The sequence below is a fragment of the Ascaphus truei genome, chromosome 14 (genome assembly GCF_040206685.1).
Source record: "Ascaphus truei isolate aAscTru1 chromosome 14, aAscTru1.hap1, whole genome shotgun sequence".
NCBI lineage: Eukaryota > Metazoa > Chordata > Amphibia > Anura > Ascaphidae > Ascaphus > Ascaphus truei.
The window spans coordinates 2836473-2860936 of record NC_134496.1 but is presented as its reverse complement, the minus strand read 5'-3'; the positions used below and the strand labels follow the sequence as shown (position 1 = coordinate 2860936).

Genomic DNA, 24464 nt, shown 5'->3' with positions numbered 1-24464 from the left:
CAAATAGAAAAGAAAAATTGGCGCGTTTTTCGGAAATCTCCATTTTCTGCTGTTTTCTGCGCGATTATCTCCAAAAAATGGCGAATTTCGAAAATTCGCTGCTCTCTGCATAGGCCCCTTTATCCTATCTCTATACTTACTTATTGATCCAGAGGAAGGCAAACAAAAAACCCCAGTGTCATACCATCCAATGATATCTCATAAGGGGAAAAATAAATTATTTCCTGGCTCCAAGAATTGGCAATCGGATTATTGCCTGGATCAACATCCTTCCCATGTTTACTTATTTGGTATATCCCTGTATAAGTTTCCAAAATCTATTGTATCTGCCATCACAGTCTCCATGGGTAATGAATTTCACATTTTAACTGCCCTCACTGTAAATAGCCCTTTCCTTTGTTGCTGGTGAAATCTCCTTTCCTCCAACCTTAAGGGATGCCCCCGAGTCCTTTGTACTGCCCGTGGGATGAATAGTTATTTTGAAAGCTCATTGTACTGTCCCCGAATATATTTGTATATAGTTAAAAGATCCCCTCTTAGATGTCTCTTTTATAATGTAAATAAATCTAATTTAGCTAGCCTCTCCTCATAAGTTAGATTGTCCATCCCCTTTCTTAATTTGGTGGCTCTTCTCTGCACCCTCTCTAGTTCCATAATGTATTTTCTAAGGAGTGGTGCCCAAAATTGTACTCCATATTCAAGGTGTGGTCTTACTAATGCTTTATAAAGGGGCATAAGTGGTTTACTTCCCTTCCACCCATTGCCGTTTAATGCAAGATAAGAGCTTGTTTGCCTTTGCAACTACTGCATGACTTTGGGCACTATTGCTAAGCCTGCTGTCTACAAGCACTCCTAAATCCTTCTCCATCAAGGACTCCAGTCTCTCCAAGTCCTTCTGGAGAGAAATGACATCCTGCATTGATTCTACTACCTTACACAATTTAGTATCATCAGGAAAGATGGAGACTTTGACCTTGAGGTTGGCATCGAGAGCATTAATGTAAAGGGTGCTCGCCACAAACAGGACAGAACCGCGAGGCTGAGGTGGGGATTCAGATTTCACCAACCTGCAGCAGCAAGACTGCGTCCAGTGTGCAGATCCATAGTCGCGTGGCCGGGTCAGGGTAGGAGAAGTAGGATAGTGTCGATACTCGCCATGGTCTAGGATTGGAGATGTAGAATAGTCAATGTGTGTAGTCGAGGTGAAGAGATGGTGGGAGTCCAGGTACAAGCCGAGGTTGTGGAAAAGAGATGGAAGGGGTCCAGGTACAAGCCAAGGTTGTGGATAAGAGAAGGCAGGGGTCCAGCTACAAGCCGAGGTCACTAGGAGACAAGACAATGTTAGCAGAATTGCACAAGGCAAATCAGGGCACTGCAAGCCGGCTGCTTGTGGGTAGCACTTCATCGCAGGTTAGGACTACTATGCTCAGCCGATTTGGAGCAGAGATCGGTGAGCATGTAAAGGACTGTAAGCCAATCAGGGGAAAGGCACAAGGCTGACTGTGATGATTGTTTTTTGATAGCAGAACCAATCCACACTAAGTTGTACGGCTGTGAATGCTGATTGCCATCCACCCATCAATTGTCAGGAGGCGGAATAAGCACCGCAGGTGAAGTAGATGAGATGGTTATCCTGCTGTCAGTGTTAACTCCTGGTTGTGTCCTTTTGCCTGACAACAGTAGAACGGCGCCAAAGGCAAAATCCTGTCAGCGTGAGGCGTGTCACAGGTCATGGGGCGGTATCTAAGATCGATCCTCACAGTACCCCCTCCTTCATAATCGACATCCGGGTGCTTCCAGGATGGCTTGGAAGGATACCTCCGGTGGAAGGCCCGGACCAGCCGAGGAGCATGTAGTTGGTCTCTGGGGATCAAGGAAGGCTCTTCAGGGCTGAAACCCTTCCAGTGGACCAGGTACTGGAGCTTCCCTCTGGTCACCCTGGAATCTAGGACTGTCTGAACCTCAAATTCCTGTTGTCCTTCTACTAGGATAAGTTCAGGAGGAAACACTGAAGTAGGAGACAAAGAATCCTGTACAAATGGTTTGAGAAGAGAAGTGTGAAATACTGATGAAATTCTAATGGATACTGGCAGACGTAGCCGGTAGGCCACCAGATTGACCTTCTCAATGATGGTAAACGGACTAATGTATCTAGGTGCCAATTTTGCTGTGGGTGCCTTTAGTCGGATATTTTTTGTGGACAGCCATATCCTTTCACCTGGATTATATGCTGGTGTTTCACGTCGATGCCGATCTGCCTCTTTTTTATGCATAGTCACTTCTTTTTGAAGGTTCTCACGAATTCTTTCCCATGACTTCTGCAGTTGTTGAATCCTGCTATCCACTGCTGGAACCCCGGATCTGGGTCCTGTAGCCGGAAGAGCTGAAGGATGAAACCCATAATTAGTAAAGAATGGTGATTCCTGTGCTGACTCACTTTGCAGATTATTGTGTGAGAATTCGGCCCAAGGCAAGAGCTCTGTCCAGTTGTCCTGAGTGTGAAATGAAACATCGGATTAATTGTTCCAGTGACTGGTTCATCTGCTCCGTCTGGCCATTCGTCTGTGGATGATAAGCAGAAAAGAAGTGAAGAGATACTCCCAATTGCTGACAATAAGCACGCCAGAATTTGGAGGTATATTGGGACCCCCGATCTGATACAATAACTTGGGGAACTCCATCAAGTCGAAATAGTTCTTTAATGAATATCTCTGATAATTTGACGGCATTAGGTAGTCCTTTAATGGGAATGAAATGTGCTTGTTTCGAAAACTGGTCCACAACAACCAGGATGGTGTTCATACCTTTGGATACTGGTAACTCTACAATGAAATCCATAGATATGTGGGTCCATGCCGGTCTGGAAATGGAAGTGGTTGCAGCAAACCTGTGGGCCTATTACGGGGAGTTTTATTTTGAGCACATATTGGACATGCTCTGACAAAATCTTTTACCTCCTTTCGCATCCCTGGCCACCAAAAAGTAAGTTCCAGCAGATCGATAGTTCTTCTTGTACCTGGATGTCCAGAGCTTTTGGAGCAGTGACCCCAATTCAGTTCCTTCCTTTGATATGCTTGTGCAGTGAATAGGCATCCCTCTGGAACCTCGAGACCCTCTGGAATATTTGACAAAGTCCTATTGCCAGGACGAAACGCATTAGAGCGACTTTGTGGCCTGTTGAACATTTCTAGTGCACATTAAAATGTATTTTTTTTGCTAATTACGCTTGGTCTCTGATCTTATCCCAACGGACGGCTGTGAATCGCCATTTCAGCAATTTTTTACTATCCGGATCTCGGGCTGGAGCACGCCGACATTGCACACGGATTGCAAGCCTCTGGATTCAGCGTTTATCGTCGTTACCGACGTGTCAAGACCGTGAGTACTACGCCTTTATTTGCTCCCTGATTGTGTTTAGGACACCAGAATTCAGTGAGGGTAGTGGCGTAGGTATTGCTTTGGTTGCTGTGGGGTACTCCACTTAGTGGGTTCAACGGTACACTTACATCTCCCTACCACATTCTAGCCCCCGTCCTGATGTTAGGTCCTTTGCACATACAGGAGAGCCTTCATTAACACTTCCATGGCTGTGGCTTGATTAGTGGCAGTGCCTAGACTTTATTTACTGTTATCTACAGTTCTTTCGTGCATATTCTAGAGCATCGGTTCTGGGAGAGTATTCTCCTTTCCATCTCTGGAATATTAGACTGACCTTGCACAATGTCTTCAAAGGAATCGAACGTTGCAGCGGAGATTATACGAGATGGGGGGGAAGTATGGTTGCCTCTCGGTCCTCAGTTTTGTCCTCTACCAAAAATTGGCGAGAAAGAGCATCTGCCTTCACATCTTAGAACCTGGTATATAAGAAATAACAAAATTAAACCGAGAGAAAAATAATGACCACGCGCTTGTCGTGACCCTAAATGACGAGTGCCCTCGAAATATAGGAGGTTCTTGTGGTCTGATTGTAACTGGATTTTCTAGAGCAGCAGTGCACAAAGTGCGGGGCGGGCCCCCGAGGGGGGGCGGGAGAATTTCCAGAGGGGGGGCGCAGTGGCTACAGAGGTCCCGCGCTCTCTCCCAAGGCACTTAAATTAAGTGCCGGGGGGACCGCGTGAGGCCTCTGCAGCTTCACTTACCTGATATTCGGCAATGCGTCACCATAGTAACCGGCATCAAATGACGCAGCGGGGTCACGCAACGTCACGTTGCCATGGTAACGTGACGTCACATGACCCTGTGACGTCATTTGACGCCGGAGCTGAGGAAGAGAGGGGGCGTGAGGCAAAAGGTAAGGAGGCAGGGGGGGCGCCAGTTAAAAACTTTGCGTACCCCTGCCCTAGAGCAAATGTCTCCATTCCTCTAATGCCATTTTGATAGGCAAAAGTTTACGGTTGCCTACGTCGTAATTTTGTTCGGCTGCAGAGAATTTTTTTTAGAGAAAAAAGCACACGGATGTACCTTGGTCAAAGAATCCTTCATTTGGGACAATACTGCTCCTGCCCTGACGTCCAAAGCATCCACCTCAAGGGTGAAAGGTAATCCAGGATCAGGATGCACCAGAAGAGGAGCTGAAACAAAAGCTGTTTTAAGCCTTTCAAATGCCTGAATAGTCTCTGTAAACCATAGTGAAGGATCAGCTCCTTTCTGCGTCAATGCCGTGATGGGAGCTATGACGGATGAGAAATTTTGAATGAACCTACGGTAATAATTGGCTAACCCTAAAAGCCGTCGTACAGCTTTAAGCCTCGTGGGGCGAGGCAAGTCCAAAACAGCTTTTACTTTGGCTGGGTCCATGGCAAGTCCAGTATCGGAGATGATGTATCCTAGAAATGAAGTCCTGGTCTGATGAAATTGACATTTCTCAAAATTCACAAATAACTGATTCTCCTGTAGTCTTTGAAGTACCTGTGTTACTGTCACGGGAGACCAGTCTTATTAGCCCCTTAATACCGGATTCTGGATTGAGCACAACAAGGAGGGTAAAATAAATTGTAATTTATTTCCTTTTAAGACAGACACACAATTCTTCACAATTACACTCAATATACACTTACTGGGATGGGGAAACGAAATATAATGTCCACGGAACGAATAACCGTAAAAGAAAGTCTCTAGGCACCACTGAACGGGAGCGGGGTGGTGCGCGAATAGAGCCGTGCGACAGTCCTTGGCTAGGGGCACGGAATGCAGCCCCTGTATCTCCGCCGAATGCAAACTTTTCGTTGAGTCCTTGTAGGATTCGTTCAGGAATCCTTAGTTCAAACGAATTCTGGAAGAGTGGTGCAATCCTTGGATACGATGTTTTAACCCCTCACACTCCGGAATTCCGCTGAAGCTGGAAAGGACCTTGGTTGAATCTAAAGATGTTTCTTAGCTGAATTTTAGGTGAATCTGATTCATAACCGAGCTGCAGGAATTCTTATAGGCTTTTGACTCCTATCTTTAATCTGTACAGCCAATCCCCCCGTGGGAATAACTTTTTCCACCTATCCCAGACTTGTCAGTAGCTCATAAACCTGGCAGAGGTGACTTCCCAGTCTGCTAGGGGCATGCGCTAACCTAGCACCTATGCCGCTTAGCATACGTGACCCAACCCCTTACAGTACCTGGCGACAGCAAGTCTGGGCTTCGGCTACCAGTTCTTGCTAGCCAGGATTTTACACCGGTACAGGGTACTTTATTGTATCCTGACCTCTTTCACACTTCAGGGTCTCTGAGGCTTTCAACTACGGACCTCTCTAGACATTGCGGCAGCAGCCCAGCAAGGTGCCCTTAGAAGTACGGAGTTGGAAATCCCTCAGCTCATTTATCCCAAACATATGCGCATGTTAATGGATTCACTTCCGGGCTGACAGGAAAGGGTTCCTGTCTTCATATTTTAAAATACCTAAACCAAGGCTTATTCTCATATGTGGCTTTTATATGAGTTGGGGGTATTATAACAACATGTATGTGTATGATTATTTCATAGCCATCTGCATTTAAAAAAATAGAGTGCTAGCTCACTCCTAATTCATTGAATGGGCTCTGTGAAAGTGGTCTGCGGTTTGACTTATAATCGTTCTGCGGTGAGAAGCCGGCATACAAAGTTGCATTGCTTGTCGGGAACAATAACCGCAGACGCACTTTACCAATTTGCCTTAATTGGTTAACGAGACCACAGGATACATTGTTGCAATCCACCACGTCAACTAGACCGCAAGCCACTTATCCACTTGAGTTTGTGGTTAAGGCTTTCCCTGAACGGTTTGCGGTTTTGGAAGGGATTCAGGGCTACAATGCAGCCACTCACCGTACACTTATTCAATTAACTATTTTCACAGCGCTAGAAGCCCCATCTGCTGAGCGGGCACATTCTACATACTACAGTATATATTACCAGGACTGTAGCTAGGTTCTGAGCTACAGAACTGACACTCCATTTCTACGGTATGACTCGGGGGACATCACAGGTGATATACAGGGAATACATGGCATTTCAGTGACTATACAGTTAACCTCTACATCCCCAACAAGGCTTAGGAGCAACCAGACGGCCATAATACCTTTATTATTGGTCTGGTTACCCCTTCACCGTCACAGTTACATTTCCCGAATGCTCCTGTACGGTTTTGGAGAAGATTAGTATGTCATCTAGGTATACGATGACATTTGTCAAGGAGATCTCTAAAGGCTTCATTCACAAAGTCCTGAAACACTGGAGGGCATTACAAAGTCCGAATGGCATAACGAGATATTCATAATGTCCATCCCGGGTGTTAAAAACCTTCTCCACTGATCTCCCTGCTGAATTTTGACTAAATTGTAAGCTCCTCGTAAATCAAATTTAGTAAATATTAAAGCCCCCTGCAGTCTGTCAAAGAGTTCAGAAATTAAAGGTAAAGGATACTGGTTATTTATCATGATTTGTTAAGTCGTCAGTAGTCAATGCATGGTCTAAGAGATCCATCCTTCTTATTTACGAAAAAAAGCCTGCACCGGCAGGAGAGGAGGACTTCCGGATAAACCCCTTTGGCAAGTTATCTTGAATGTATTCTTTCATGGCCCTGGTCTCTGGAGGTGAAAGCGGGTAGGAACATCCTTGCAACGGCACAAACCGGGCAGTAGGTTGATGGGGCAGTAGAATGACCGATGGGATGGTAGCTCCTCAGACTGGGCTTTGTCAAATACATCCTGAAATTTGGAGTAGATTTTAGGCAAGTTAGTGTTTATCTGTTCCGGTACTGAAATCCCGTATAGTTGTTGGGAAGGAATAGAGCAGTTCTTTAAACAGTAAGGACTCCATTGGAATGGTTAGGATTCAGTCCAATCTACAAGAGGATTATGCAACTGGAGCCATGACAGTCCAAGAATAACATCGACTGTAGGAGAGTGAATGACGTCCAGTTGGATCCTTTCCTGTCTGCATCGGTAACAAAACATTTTGGTGAGATATAACCGCAGGCTATAAGGGTCGGCCATCAATAGCTTCTAATCCTACAGGGCAGTTCCTACGTACCAGAGAAATATTATTTCTTTCAGGGAATCCCTGGTCAATGAAATTCCCACCTGATCCGGAGTACAGAAAGGCCTGTGTAGTGTTTTTGAAGTTTTCATTGGTTAATATGATTGGTATTAAGACCCTTGTTGGCATTTTAAGAGGAGAAAAAAGTAATGTCCCCAGTGTGATTCTCCCGGTTCTTACTGGGATTTTGCGTTTCCCGATTTATTGGGGCAAACAAGTACCTGGTGTCCAGCATTACCGCAATACAGGCAGAGTCCAGAATTGCGTCTGCATTGTTTTTCGCCGCCCGATAGCTAGTTGCCTCCGAGCTGCATGGCTTCTTCAGGTTCCGGGGGTGGAAGGGTAACGGGACCTGTATAATTATGATGAGATGTCATACCTTGCTTGCGCTGTGTCTTTTCGGCTTTTCTTTCCTGTAATCTCTGATCCATCCAAATGCATAAGGCGTTGAGCCCCTTTAATTCAGTGGGATGTTCCTGCATGGCAAGTTCGTCTTTAAGGTCTTCGGTCAGGCCTTGCCAGAATACTGCTACCAACGCCATCCGGCTTCAGCAGCTATCGTCCGAAATTCGACCGCGTACCGGGCCACTGAACGACTACCTTGGAATATATGTAGAAGCGAGGAAGCAGCAGTTACCTTGCGTCCGGGCGTGTCGAATACTCTGCGGAACGCCTTGGTGAATCATGCTATGTTGCTAGCGAGGTCCAGTCTTTGTTCCCAGATGGGTGAAGCCCACACCAAAGCATCATCAATCAACAGACACAATATATGCCACCTTAGATCGCTGTGATACAAAATGGGACGGAGTCATTTCAAATTGTATAAAGCACTGGTTAAGGAACCCGCGACAGCCATGAGGGTCACCACTGTAGAGATTGGGTGCAGGAAGTCCCGGTTCTGATGCTGTGGTTATAGGAATAGGATCTGGAGCCTCCACTGCTGATGAAATAGAATTAAATGAGGTACTGTATGCTGTGCCGGATCTGTGATGGATTGAACCGTCACTTGGAGCAGCTATTTTGGTCCAGATATTTTTCTAATTTCTCGAACATGCTAGTGTGCATGTTCAACAGTCGACCCACCTCAGCGGGGTCCATGTTTATGGGGCTTCGCATACTGTAATGGGTGCTCGCCACAAACAGGACAGAACCGCAGGGCTGAGGTGGGGATTCAGAATACACCAACCTGCAGCCACAAGACTGCGTCTGGTGTGCAGATCCATAGTTGTGTGGCCGGGTCAGGGTAGGAGAAGTAGGATAGTGTCGATACTCGCCATGGTCTAGGATTGGAGATGTAGAGTAGTCTATGTGCGTAGCTGAGGTCGAGGTGTAGAGAAGGTGGGAGTCCAGGTACAAGCCGAGGTTGTGGATGAGAAGGCAGGGGTCCAGCTACAAGCCTACAAGCCGAAGTTGAGGATACTAGGAGACAAGACAAGGTTAGCAGAATTGCTCAAGGCAAAACAGGGCACGGCAAGCTGGCTGCTTGTGTGTAGCTTCGTCGCAGGTTAGGACTACCACGCTCAGCCGATTTAGAGCAGGGATCGGTGAGCATATACAGGAATGTAAACCAATCAGGGGAAAGGCACAAGGCTGACTGTGATGATTGTCTTTTGATAGCAGAACCAATCCACGCCGAGGTTTACGGCTGTGAATGCTAATTGTCAGGAGGCAGAGAAAACCAGGGAAAGGGAAGAGACGGGTAATAGGGAAGGGGGGGAGGGCTCCCGCATCAGCAAAAGTAACAAGGTAAGTAAGCACTGATGTTTGTAATCTCTGGCCATTGGTTATTAAACGTGCCAATAAAGCGTATAACCTGTTTCTTGTTCGCTGAAATAGCCTTATCGGCCAAAAGTGTGTCCCTGTCAGTGGATCTAGCTCTCTGGTAGGCCCTTTTAATAGATCTATTGCTATACCCCCTGGCTTGAAATCTAAGCTTCATGGAGGCAGCTTGTGTCTCAAAGTCCTCGTGGGATGAACAGTTCCTCCTCAGGCGTAAAAACTGACCTATAGGAATTCCCCTAATTTGGTGTTTGGGGTGTTGGCTGTCAGCTCTAAGGAGGCTGTTGGTGGCAGTAGATTTACGATGTAAGGACGTAACCAAAGCTCCCTGGGGAGACCTGGTGACAGTGAGATCGAGGAACGTAATGCTTGTGTGGTTAATCTCAGATGTAAGTCTGAGGTTAATGGGATTAGTGTTCAGCTCACCAATAAACTCATCAAGGAGCTGTTTGCTGCCCCTCCACAGAACAAAAATATCGTCTATATACCTCATCCACAATATAATGTGTGAGGTATACAGACGATTCGTACGTGATCCAGGGGGAGCATGGGAGGAAAATAAAAATATAAAAGAAACACAATATAAGTGCAGACAGTTTGATACTGAGTGGGTTAGAGTTATCGTGTATCTTGGCTCATAAGTGTTGCCTACCTACAGGATTCAAATAGAAAACGGGCAGTTTGACACAATGGTCTCAGTGGACTGGATCTGTAGATTCTAGATAAGGTGCAGACTTCACTCTCAGCAGGAAATAAAAAGAATATAATCAGGCATGTATCACATTGATTGTGATGGAAGAGGGTAGACTGTGGATCTTAGGGCTCACCCGCCACCTTCGGTGCACATACGATGCGTGGGATACTGCTCCGCTGGATGATTCATCTCAGCCCCCTCCCGGGTGCTCAGATGTTGTTTTTATTTCCTGCTGAGAGTGAAGTCTGCACCTTATCTAGAATTGCACTTATATTGTGTTTCTTTTATATTTTCATTTTCCTCCCATGCTCCCCCTGGATCACGTACGAATTTGCACAACCTGAGGGACAAATAGAACCAGTCCCTAACCAGCTGGGTCGAGCAGGGTTTTTTTTATACACCTTCATATATTTATTCACGAATTGATCACGTGTGCACCATTTTTTATGTTGCTTATATGTATTTTTTGTATCAATAGATCAAAGAATTATTCACTGCACATTGATAGTGAACACTAGTAGAGTTAGCGCTTTATATTCACTATAACACAGCACAGGTATACAGACGATACAGCTCCTGGAAGACCACCTCCCACCATCCCAGATATAGGTTAGCGTAGGTGGGGGCACAGGTGGTCCCCATGGCCGTACCACGGAGCTGATGATACAGTTTACCATCGAAAGTAAAAACATTGTGAGTAAGGATGAATCTTAATAGATCCACCACTAACATGTTATGATTACTGAAGTCACAACTTCGTGTTTCGAGGAAATACTCTACAGCCTGGATGCTTTTTTCATGTATTATAGATGTATTTAAAGATTCTACATCCAGGCTGACAAGTAATGTATCATCATCAATTGACACTTACCTGAGTCTGTTAAGTGCGTCCTTCGTGTCCCTTAGATAAGAGGGCAATGAAGTCACAAAGGGATGAAGGACCTGGTCTACAAAGAAACAAACTGTTCTGTCAGGTTGGATATACCGGAAACAATCGGGCGTCCAGGGGGGCTTCAAGACATTTATGTATCTTGGGGAGTGAATAGAAAGTGGCCATCCTCGGGGTCTTATTGAGGAGTGCCTCACTTTCCTTCTTGGTAAGGGCTTTGGTGTAAATGCCCTGATCCAGAATCAACTTCAGGTCGCGTAAAAAGTTGAGCGTGGGGTCGGTTTTCAAAAGTGCATAGCAATTTTTGTCGGACAAAAGACGTAAATTCTCTTTAACATAATCAGTGGTGTTCATTATCACTACGTTTATATAGGTTTCTGTTAACGAGGCTATAACTGGATATGGTCAGTGAACCGTGCCTCAGGGCGTGATGAATGCACACTTTGTGCTAACCCTTTTGACAGGTCTATATACTCCTATGCTAGGTGTCTTCACTCCATTGTAGCATGTCAACCATGGATTAATTTGATTGCATCTGTAGTGTGATGATCACGCTGTTTTCTCTTTTCAGCATCGTCATAATTAGGTTTGGCATATTTATTATTTGAGTCAGCCTGAATCGGCACCTTACGTGAGTGCCAGGGTATTTATGTCCTCCAGATTCAGTATCAGCAGCCTTATCCATAGAGACTGGTTATTTTTAGGTATAAGTGCATCCTGATTTAGGGACTAGCACTCAGTTCTGCAGGACCTGTATTAGGTATACCCTGGCATCTATGCCGATGTGATTTGATGCTGAGATCTCTTCATCTATCTTCCACTTTTATACTAATTGGAAGTTTTTGTTTGGTATGTCATTAGGGGGTGGCCTTGGGTTTTTGTACCACACCCCTCTATACAATTATTATTTTACTATTAATTAAAAGGATTTTAAACTTATCAATACCCATTGATCTACCCGAGTGCATTCAAGGGGGAATCTTTTTGTATGTTTGTTTGTCAGGAGGCGGAGTAAGCACCGCAGGTGAAGTAAATGAGATGGTTATCTTGCTGTCAGTGTTAACTCCTGGTTGTGTCCTTTTGCCTGACAACAGTAGAAAGGCACCTACGCAAACTCCTGTCAGCGTGAGGCGCGTCACCTCACGGGGGCGGGGCCTAAGACCGATCCTCACAATGAATAAATTCGTTAAAAAGCATGGGCCCCAGTACCGATCCCTGAGGTACTCTACTCACGACTTTAGCCCAACCTGAAAAAGTTCCATTTATGACAACCCTCTGTTGTCTGTCCTTCAACCAGTTTTCAATCCAGGTGCAAATATTATTACTGAGTCTAATCTACTTTATTTTGTACACCAACCTCGTGTGTGGAACCGTATCAAAAGCCTTTGCAAAATCTAAGTAGACCACATCAACTGCATTACCCTGGTCTAAATGCCTACTTACTTCCTCAAAGAAACAAATAAGGTTAGTTTGGCATGATCTATCCTTCATAAATCCATGCTGACTATTACTAATAGTCAGACATTATGAAACTAGAAAAAGGGCAGAGAAGAGCCACCAAATTAATAAAGGGGATGGAAGGTCTGACATGAGGAAAGGCAATGAAATGGGATATGAGACTGTAACTACTGTATGTACAAATATATTCGGGATTTATTCAGGGTGCTTTCAAAATAACTATTCATCCAAAGGGCAGTACTAACGACACGGGGTCACTCCCTAAGGCATCATCCCCAGTGGCCGCGGCCACCTATCCCAGACTTGTCAGTAGCTCATAAACCTGGCAGAGGTGACTTCCCAGTCTGCTAGGGGCATGCGCTAACCTAGCACCTATGCCGCTTAGCATACGTGACCCAACCCCTTACAGTACCTGGCGACAGCAAGTCTGGGCTTCGGCTACCAGTTCTTGCTAGCCAGGATTTTACACCGGTACAGGGTACTTTATTGTATCCTGACCTCTTTCACACTTCAGGGTCTCTGAGGCTTTCAACTACGGACCTCTCTAGACATTGCGGCAGCAGCCCAGCAAGGTGCCCTTAGAAGTACGGAGTTGGAAATCCCTCAGCTCATTTATCCCAAACATATGCGCATGTTAATGGATTCACTTCCGGGCTGACAGGAAAGGGTTCCTGTCTTCATATTTTAAAATACCTAAACCAAGGCTTATTCTCATATGTGGCTTTTATATGAGTTGGGGGTATTATAACAACATGTATGTGTATGATTATTTCATAGCCATCTGCATTTAAAAAAATAGAGTGCTAGCTCACTCCTAATTCATTGAATGGGCTCTGTGAAAGTGGTCTGCGGTTTGACTTATAATCGTTCTGCGGTGAGAAGCCGGCATACAAAGTTGCATTGCTTGTCGGGAACAATAACCGCAGACGCACTTTACCAATTTGCCTTAATTGGTTAACGAGACCACAGGATACATTGTTGCAATCCACCACGTCAACTAGACCGCAAGCCACTTATCCACTTGAGTTTGTGGTTAAGGCTTTCCCTGAACGGTTTGCGGTTTTGGAAGGGATTCAGGGCTACAATGCAGCCACTCACCGTACACTTATTCAATTAACTATTTTCACAGCGCTAGAAGCCCCATCTGCTGAGCGGGCACATTCTACATAATACAGTATATATTACCAGGACTGTAGCTAGGTTCTGAGCTACAGAACTGACACTCCATTTCTACGGTATGACTCGGGGGACATCACAGGTGATATACAGGGAATACATGGCATTTCAGTGACTATACAGTTAACCTCTTCATCCCCAACAAGGCTTAGGGGCAACCAGACGGCCATAATACCTTTATTATTGGTCTGGTTACCCCTTCACCGTCACAGTTACATTTCCCGAATGCTCCTGTACGGTTTTGGAGAAGATTAGTATGTCATCTAGGTATACGATGACATTTGTCAAGGAGATCTCTAAAGGCTTCATTCACAAAGTCCTGAAACACTGGAGGGCATTACAAAGTCCGAATGGCATAACGAGATATTCATAATGTCCATCCCGGGTGTTAAAAACCATTCTCCACTCATCTCCCTGCTGAATTTTGACTAAATTGTAAGCTCCTCGTAAATCAAATTTAGTAAATATTAAAGCCCCCTGCAGTCTGTCAAAGAGTTCAGAAATTAAAGGTAAAGGATACTGGTTCTTTATCATGATTTTGTTAAGTCGTCAGTAGTCGATGCATGGTCTAAGAGATCCATCCTTCTTATTTACGAAAAAAAGCCTGCACCGGCAGGAGAGGAGGACTTCCGGATAAACCCCTTTGGCAAGTTATCTTGAATGTATTCTTTCATGGCCCTGGTCTCTGGAGGTGAAAGCGGGTAGGAACATCCTTGCAACGGCACAAACCGGGCAGTAGGTTGATGGGGCAGTAGAATGACCGATGGGATGGTAGCTCCTCAGACTGGGCTTTGTCAAATACATCCTGAAATTTGGAGTAGATTTTAGGCAAGTTAGTGTTTATCTGTTCCGGTACTGAAATCCCGTATAGTTGTTGGGAAGGAATAGAGCAGTTCTTTAAACAGTAAGGACTCCATTGGAATGGTTAGGATTCAGTCCAATCTACAAGAGGATTATGCAACTGGAGCCATGACAGTCCAAGAATAACATCGACTGTAGGAGAGTGAATGACGTCCAGTTGGATCCTTTCCTGTCTGCATCGGTAACAAAACATTTTGGTGAGATATAACCGCAGGCTATAAGGGTCGGCCATCAATAGCTTCTAATCCTACAGGGCAGTTCCTACGTACCAGAGAAATATTATTTCTTTCAGGGAATCCCTGGTCAATGAAATTCCCACCTGATCCGGAGTACAGAAAGGCCTGTGTAGTGTTTTTGAAGTTTTCATTGGTTAATATGATTGGTATTAAGACCCTTGTTGGCATTTTAAGAGGAGAAAAAAGTAATGTCCCCAGTGTGATAGTCCCGGTTCTTACTGGGATTTTGCGTTTCCCGATTTATTGGGGCAAACAAGTACCTGGTGTCCAGCATTACCGCAATACAGGCAGAGTCCAGAATTGCGTCTGCATTGTTTTTCGCCGCCCGATAGCTTGTTGCCTCCGAGCTGCATGGCTTCTTCAGGTTCCGGGGGTGGAAGGGTAACGGGACCTGTGTAATTATGATGAGATGTCATACCTTGCTTGCGCTGAGTCTTTTCGGCTTTTCTTTCCTGTAATCTCTGATCCATCCAAATGCATAAGGCGTTGAGCCCCTTTAATTCAGTGGGATGTTCCTGCATGGCAAGTTCGTCTTTAAGGTCTTCGGTCAGGCCTTGCCAGAATACTGCTACCAACGCCATCCGGCTTCAGCAGCTATCGTCTGAAATTCGACCGCGTACCGAGCCACTGAACGACTACCTTGGAATATATGTAGAAGCGAGGAAGCAGCAGTTACCTTGCGTCCGGGCGTGTCGAATACTCTGCAGAACGCCTTGGTGAATCGTGCTATGTTGCTAGCGAGGTCCAGTCTTTGTTCCCAGATGGGTGAAGCCCACACCAAAGCATCATCAATCAACAGATACAATATATGCCACCTTAGATCGCTGTGATACAAAATGGGACGGAGTCATTTCAAATTGTATAAAGCACTGGTTAAGGAACCCGCGACAGCCATGAGGGTCACCACTGTAGAGATTGGGTGCAGGAAGTCCCGGTTCTGATGCTGTGGTTATAGGAATAGGATCTGGAGCCTCCACTGCTGATGAAACAGAATTAAATGAGGTATGCTGTGCTGGATCTGTGATGGATTGAACCGTCACTTGGAGAAGCTATTTTGGTCCAGATATTTTTCTAATTTCTCGAACATGCTAGTGTGCATGTTCAAAAGTCGACCCACCTCAGTGGGGTCCATGTTTATGGGGCTTCGCATACTGTAACGGGTGCTCGCCACAAACAGGACAGAACCGCAAGGTTGAGGTGGGGATTCAGAATACACCAACCTGCAGCCACGAGACTGCGTCTGGTGTGCAGATCCATAGTTGTGTGGCCGGGTCAGGGTAGGAGAAGTAGGATAGTGTCGATACTCGCCATGGTCTAGGATTGGAGATGTAGAGTAGTCTATGTGCGTAGCTGAGGTCGAGGTGTAGAGAAGGTGGGAGTCCAGGTACAAGCCGAGGTTGTGGATGAGAAGGCAGGGGTCCAGCTACAAGCCTACAAGCCGAAGTTGAGGATACTAGGAGACAAGACAAGGTTAGCAGAATTGCTCAAGGCAAAACAGGGCACGGCAAGCTGGCTGCTTGTGGGTAGCTTCGTCGCAGGTTAGGACTACCACACTCAGCCGATTTAGAGCAGGGATCGGTGAGCATATACAGGAATGTAAACCAATCAGGGGAAAGGCACAAGGCTGACTGTGATGATTGACAGGCAAATATATCAAAAAGTGGCGCTCCAAAATTATAAACACATATGTGAAAAAATGTGATACTTATACAAACATGAATTAATGCTGCTTAACCCGGTGTGGGGTCGTTCTCTCGATCCCGTGGACAGTGAAGAAGTGAAGATCATCAGGAAGCGCAATGTCATGTAAAAAACAGAAGAAAATTCCCTGATGGTGCAGTATTGTGATTGATATGTGATAAATATCAAGGTGCAGTGTGCTGGATACTCACAAGTGTAGAGTGAGCAATGTTCCCATAAAGGTTTCTTTATGTGTGTCAACCCGTTGGACCGTCAGACAGGTAAGTGGAATGGTAAGTGCTGGAGACCTTAAGTGAATAATAAAACGGACATAGTGCAGACTGTACAAAATATCTTTAAAAGTAAGTATATGTGCAATACACTCACATGGTTTTAAAAGGTAACAAGCGTTTAGATCACACAGGTTGGATCTCAGCAATGAATGAGCTGTTCTCTGTCCCCCCTCTGCCTCGGCAGGCGTGCGTGTCACCGGTGCGTCTCACCCTAACCGGAAACCGGAAGTGACGTCATCTGCTCTGGGGGACGCCGATCCTGTGGGAGTTTTTCTCCTCAGCCTCACTCTACGCGTTTCTCCGTATTGCGGTTTCTTCAGGAGTGTATGGCTGACATGCTCTGGGAGGATTTTATACGCTATGCTCAGATCCCATTGGTGGACAATTAAGTATGGTGATCAAAATCAGTAATTAGGGCAGGGATTACAGGTGTAAACAGGCAATATTTGTACAACTCATATCAATCATATATGAGTATAAACAGACATAAAACTTATAAGACTCATATCATACATATATGGGTCTTCCAAAAGGATTTTAATAAAATAAACTTAAAATTAACGATATACACAAATTGGTTAAAATAGTTAAAATAATTAAAATAGATTAAATTAACCGCTACAACATGATTAACCCCTAAATAAACTGAGCTGGTCTTATAATAACAGGCATGGTGATGTAGTTTATCTAGTGGAGAAAAGACAGGCATGTTAGAATCATTCACAGAAAAGGTTTTATGTCGAACTCAAGATTTAAACCTTGGGGGGAAATGGTTTTTAGCTCGAATATCCAGAATGATTCCCTCTTAATTAAATTTAAGTCTCTATTGCCCCCCCTCCAATGGGGCAAAACTTGCTCTATGGCTTTGAATGAGAAGCTGGCAGGATTGGAGCTATGTGTCAATAAAAAATGGTTCGAAACACTGTGGGTTGTGAGTTTGCGGAATGTGAGTGTGGCTTACAATACATTGGGAAGACCATACGCCCGCTTAGAACGCGTATATTAGAACATCTGGGTAATATAAAACGCAAACTCACAACCCACAGTGTTTCAAACCATTTTTTATTGACACATAGCTCCAATCCTGCCAGCTTCTCATTCAAAGCCATAGAGCAAGTTTTGCCCCATTGGAGGGGGGGCAATAGAGACTTAAATTTAATTAAGAGGGAATCATTCTGGATATTCGAGCTAAAAACCAATTTCCCCCAAGGTTTAAATCTTGAGTTCGACATAAAACCTTTTCTGTGAATGATTCTAACATGCCTGTCTTTTCTCCACTAGATAAACTACATCACCATGCCTGTTATTATAAGACCAGCTCAGTTTATTTAGGGGTTAATCATGTTGTAGCGGTTAATTTAATCTATTTTAATTATTTTAACTATTTTAACCAATTTGTGTATATCGTTAATTTTAAGTTTATTTTATTAAAATCCTTTTGGAAGACCCATATATGTATGATATGAGTCTTATAAATTTTATGTCTGTTTATACTCATATATGATTGATATGAGTTGTACAAATATTGCCTGTTTACACCTGTAATCCCTGCCCTAATTACTGATTTTGATCACCATACTTAATTGTCCACCAATGGGATCTGAGCATAGCGTATAAAATCCTCCCAGAGCATGTCAGCCATACACTCCTGAAGAAACCGCAATACGGAGAAACGCGTAGAGTGAGGCTGATGAGAAAAACTCCCACAGGATCGGCGTCCCCCAGAGCAGATGACGTCACTTCCGGTTTCCGGTTAGGGTGAGACGCACCGGTGACACGCACGCCTGCCGAGGCAGAGGGGGGACAGAGAACAGCTCATTCATTGCTGAGATCCAACCTGTGTGATCTAAACGCTTGTTACCTTTTAAAACCATGTGAGTGTATTGCACATATACTTACTTTTAAAGATATTTTGTACAGTCTTATTCACTTAAGGTCTTCAGCACTTACCATTCCACTTACCTGTCTGACGGTCCAACGGGCTGACACACATAAAGAAACCTTTATGGGAAAATTGCTCACTCTACACTTGTGAGTATCCAGCACACTGCATCTTGATATTTATCACATATCAATCACAATACTGCACCATCAGGCAATTTTCTTCTGTTTTTTACATGACATTGCGCTTCCTGATGATTTTCACTTCTTGACTGTGATGATTGTCTTTTGATAGCAGAACCAATCCACGCCGAGGTTTACGGCTGTGAATGCTAATTGTCAGGAGGCAGAGAAAACCAGGGAAAGGGAAGAGACGGGTAATAGGGAAGGGGGGGAGGGCTCCCGCATCAGCAAAAGTAACAAGGTAAGTAAGCACTGATGTTTGTAATCTCTGGCCATTGGTTATTAAACGTGCCAATAAAGCGTATAACCTGTTTCTCGTTCGCTGAAATAGCCTTATCGGCCAAAAGTGTGTCCCTGTCAGTGGATCTAGCTCTCTGGTAGGCCCTTTTAATAGATCTATTGCTATACCCCCTGGCTTGAAATCTAAGCTTCATGGAGGCAGCTTGTGTCTCAAAGTCCTCGTGGGATGAACAGTTCCTCCTCAGGCGTAAAAACTGACCTATAGGAATTCCCCTAATTTGGTGTTTGGGGTGGTGGCTGTCAGCTCTAAGGAGGCTGTTGGTGGCAGTAGATTTACGATGTAAGGACGTAACCAAAGCTCCCTGGGGAGATCTGGTGACAGTGAGATCGAGGAACGTAATGCTTGTGTGGTTAATCTCAGATGTAAGTCTGAGGTTAATGGGATTAGTGTTCAGCTCACCAATAAACTCATCAAGGAGCTGTTTGCTGCCCCTCCACAGAACAAAAATATCGTCTATATACCTCATCCACAATATAATGTGTGAGGTATACAGACGATTCGTACGTGATCCAGGGGGAGCATGGGAGGAAAATGAAAATATAAAAGAAACACAATATAAGTGCAGACAGTTTGATACTGAGTGGGTTAGAGTTATCGTGTATCTTGGCTCATAAGTGTTGCCTACCTACAGGATTCAAATAGAAAACGGGCAGTTTGACACAATGGTCTCAGTGGACTGGATCTGTAGATTCTAGATAAGGTGCAGACTTCACTCTCAGCAGGAAATAAAAAGAATATAATCAGGCATGTATCACATTGATTGTGATGGAAGAGGGTAGACTGTGGATCTTAGGGCTCACCCGCCACCTTCGGTGCACATACGATGCGTGGGATACTGCTCCGCTGGATGATTCCTCTCAGCCCCCTCCCGGGTGCTCAGATGTTGTTTTTATTTCCTGCTGAGAGTGAAGTCTGCACCTTATCTAGAATTGCACTTATATTGTGTTTCTTTTATATTTTCATTTTCCTCCCATGCTCCCCCTGGATCACGTACGAATTTGCACAACCTGAGGGACAAATAGAACCAGTCCCTAACCAGCTGGGTCGAGCAGGGTTTTTTTTATACACCTTCATATATTTATTCACGAATTGATCACGTATGCACCATTTTTTATGTTGCTTATATGTATTTTTTGTATCAATAGATCAAAGAATTATTCACTGCACATTGATAGTGAACACTAGTAGAGTTAGCGCTTTATATTCACTATAACACAGCACAGGTATACAGACGATACAGCTCCTGGAAGACCACCTCCCACCATCCCAGATATAGGTTAGCGTAGGTGGGGGCACAGGTGGTCCCCATGGCCGTACCACGGAGCTGATGATACAGTTTACCATCGAAAGTAAAAACATTGTGAGTAAGGATGAATCTTAATAGATCCACCACTAACATGTTATGATTACTGAAGTCACAACTTCGTGTTTCGAGGAAATACTCTACAGCCTGGATGCTTTTTTCATGTATTATAGATGTATTTAAAGATTCTACATCCAGGCTGACAAGTAATGTATCATCATCAATTGACACTTACCTGAGTCTGTTAAGTGCGTCCTTCGTGTCCCTTAGATAAGAGGGCAATGAAGTCACAAAGGGATGAAGGACCTGGTCTACAAAGACACTACACTGTTCTGTCAGATTGGATATACCTGAAACAATCGGGCGTCCAGGGGGGCTTCAAGACATTTATGTATCTTGGGGAGTGAATAGAAAGTGGCCATCCTCGGGGTCTTATTGAGGAGTGCCTCACTTTCCTTCTTGGTAAGGGCTTTGGTGTAAATGCCCTGATCCAGAATCAACTTCAGGTCGCGTAAAAAGTTGAGCGTGGGGTCGGTTTTCAAAAGTGCATAGCAATTTTTGTCGGACAAAAGACGTAAATTCTCTTTAACATAATCAGTGGTGTTCATTATCACTACGTTTATATAGGTTTCTGTTAACGAGGCTATAACTGGATATGGTCGGTGAACCGTGCCTCAGGGCGTGATGAATGCACACTTTGTGCTAACCCTTTTGACAGGTCTATATACTCCTATGCTAGGTGTCTTCACTCCATTGTAGCATGTCAACCATGGATTAATTTGATTGCATCTGTAGTGTGATGATCATGCTGTTTTCTCTTTTCAGCATCGTCGTAATTAGGTTTGGCATATTTATTATTTGAGTCAGCCTGAATCGGCACCTTACGTGAGTGCCAGGGTATTTATGTCCTCCAGATTCAGTATCAGCAGCCTTATCCATAGAGACTGGTTATTTTTAGGTATAAGTGCATCCTGATTTAGGGACTAGCACTCAGTTCTGCAGGACCTGTATTAGGTATACCCTGGCATGTATGCCGATGTGATTTGATGCTGAGATCTCTTCATCTATCTTCCACTTTTATACTAATTGGAAGTTTTTGTTTGGTATGTCATTAGGGGGTGGCCTTGGGTTTTTGTACCACACCCCTCTATACAATTATTATTTTACTATTAATTAAAAGGATTTTAAACTTATCAATACCCATTGATATACCCGAGTGCATTCAAGGGGGAATCTTTTTGTATGTTTGTTTGTCAGGAGGCGGAGTAAGCACCGCAGGTGAAGTAAATGAGATGGTTATCTTGCTGTCAGTGTTAACTCCTGGTTGTGTCCTTTTGCCTGACAACAGTAGAACGGCACCTACGCAAACTCCTGTCAGCGTGAGGCGCGTCACCTCACGGGGGCGGGGCCTAAGACCGATCCTCACAATGAATAAATTCGTTAAAAAGCATGGGCCCCAGTACCGATCCCTGAGGTACTCTACTCACGACTTTAGCCCAACCTGAAAAAGTTCCATTTATGACAACCCTCTGTTGTCTGTCCTTTAACCAGTTTTCAATCCAGGTGCAAATATTATTACTGAGTCTAATCTACTTTATTTTGTACACCAACCTCGTGTGTGGAACCGTATCAAAAGCCTTTGCAAAATCTAAGTAGACCACATCAACTGCATTACTCTGGTCTAAATGCCTACTTACTTCCTCAAAGAAACAAATAAGGTTAGTTTGGCATGATCTATCCTTCATAAATCCATGCTGACTATTACTAATAGTCAGACATTATGAAACTAGAAAAAGGGCAGAGAAGAGCCACCAAATTAATAAAGGGGATGGAAGGTCTGACATGAGGAAAGGCAATGAAATGGGATATGAGACTGTAACTATGTACAAATATATTCGGGATTTATTCAGGGTGCTTTCAAAATAACTATTCATCCAAAGGGCAGTACTAACGACACGGGGTCACTCCCTAAGGCATCATCCCCAGTGGCCGCGGCCACCTATCCCAGACTTGTCAGTAGCTCATAAACCTGGCAGAGGTGACTTCCCAGTCTGCTAGGGGCATGCGCTAACCTAGCACCTATGCCGCTTAGCATACGTGACCCAACCCCTTACAGTACCTGGCGACAGCAAGTCTGGGCTTCGGCTACCAGTTCTTGCTAGCCAGGATTTTACACCGGTACAGGGTACTTTATTGTATCCTGACCTCTTTCACACTTCAGGGTCTCTGAGGCTTTCAACTACGGACCTCTCTAGACATTGCGGCAGCAGCCCAGCAAGGTGCCCTTAGAAGTACGGAGTTGGAAATCCCTCAGCTCATTTATCCCAAACATATGCGCATGTTAATGGATTCACTTCCGGGCTGACAGGAAAGGGTTCCTGTCTTCATATTTTAAAATACCTAAACCAAGGCTTATTCTCATATGTGGCTTTTATATGAGTTGGGGGTATTATAACAACATGTATGTGTATGATTATTTCATAGCCATCTGCATTTAAAAAAATAGAGTGCTAGCTCACTCCTAATTCATTGAATGGGCTCTGTGAAAGTGGTCTGCGGTTTGACTTATAATCGTTCTGCGGTGAGAAGCCGGCATACAAAGTTGCATTGCTTGTCGGGAACAATAACCGCAGACGCACTTTACCAATTTGCCTTAATTGGTTAACGAGACCACAGGATACATTGTTGCAATCCACCACGTCAACTAGACCGCAAGCCACTTATCCACTTGAGTTTGTGGTTAAGGCTTTCCCTGAACGGTTTGCGGTTTTGGAAGGGATTCAGGGCTACAATGCAGCCACTCACCGTACACTTATTCAATTAACTATTTTCACAGCGCTAGAAGCCCCATCTGCTGAGCGGGCACATTCTACATACTACAGTATATATTACCAGGACTGTAGCTAGGTTCTGAGCTACAGAACTGACACTCCATTTCTACGGTATGACTCGGGGGACATCACAGGTGATATACAGGGAATACATGGCATTTCAGTGACTATACAGTTAACCTCTTCATCCCCAACAAGGCTTAGGGGCAACCAGACGGCCATAATACCTTTATTATTGGTCTGGTTACCCCTTCACCGTCACAGTTACATTTCCCGAATGCTCCTGTACGGTTTTGGAGAAGATTAGTATGTCATCTAGGTATACGATGACATTTGTCAAGGAGATCTCTAAAGGCTTCATTCACAAAGTCCTGAAACACTGGAGGGCATTACAAAGTCCGAATGGCATAACGAGATATTCATAATGTCCATCCCGGGTGTTAAAAACCATTCTCCACTCATCTCCCTGCTGAATTTTGACTAAATTGTAAGCTCCTCGTAAATCAAATTTAGTAAATATTAAAGCCCCCTGCAGTCTGTCAAAGAGTTCAGAAATTAAAGGTAAAGGATACTGGTTCTTTATCATGATTTTGTTACGTCGTCAGTAGTCGATGCATGGTCTAAGAGATCCATCCTTCTTATTTACGAAAAAAAGCCTGCACCGGCAGGAGAGGAGGACTTCCGGATAAACCCCTTTGGCAAGTTATCTTGAATGTATTCTTTCATGGCCCTGGTCTCTGGAGGTGAAAGCGGGTAGGAACATCCTTGCAACGGCACAAACCGGGCAGTAGGTTGATGGGGCAGTAGAATGACCGATGGGATGGTAGCTCCTCAGACTGGGCTTTGTCAAATACATCCTGAAATTTGGAGTAGATTTTAGGCAAGTTAGTGTTTATCTGTTCCGGTACTGAAATCCCGTATAGTTGTTGGGAAGGAATAGAGCAGTTCTTTAAACAGTAAGGACTCCATTGGAATGGTTAGGATTCAGTCCAATCTACAAGAGGATTATGCAACTGGAGCCATGACAGTCCAAGAATAACATCGACTGTAGGAGAGTGAATGACGTCCAGTTGGATCCTTTCGGTGTGATCCTTTCCTGTCTGCATCGGTAACAAAACATTTTGGTGAGATATAACCGCAGGCTATAAGGGTCGGCCATCAATAGCTTCTAATCCTACTGGGCAGTTCCTACGTACCAGAGAAATATTATTTCTTTCAGGGAATCCCTGGTCAATGAAATTCCCACCTGATCCGGAGTACAGAAAGGCCTGTGTAGTGTTTTTGAAGTTTTCATTGGTTAATATGATTGGTATTAAGACCCTTGTTGGCATTTTAAGAGGAGAAAAAAGTAATGTCCCCAGTGTGATTCTCCCGGTTCTTACTGGGATTTTG

General features: G+C 44.4%; 1 protein-coding gene across 13 annotated transcripts in view; it reads left to right on the top strand.

Moving 5' to 3' along the window:
• Nucleotides 1-24464, top strand: part of KIF1A (kinesin family member 1A) — a 376457-nt gene that overhangs the window by 47612 nt on the left and 304381 nt on the right. The window lies entirely within an intron of this gene.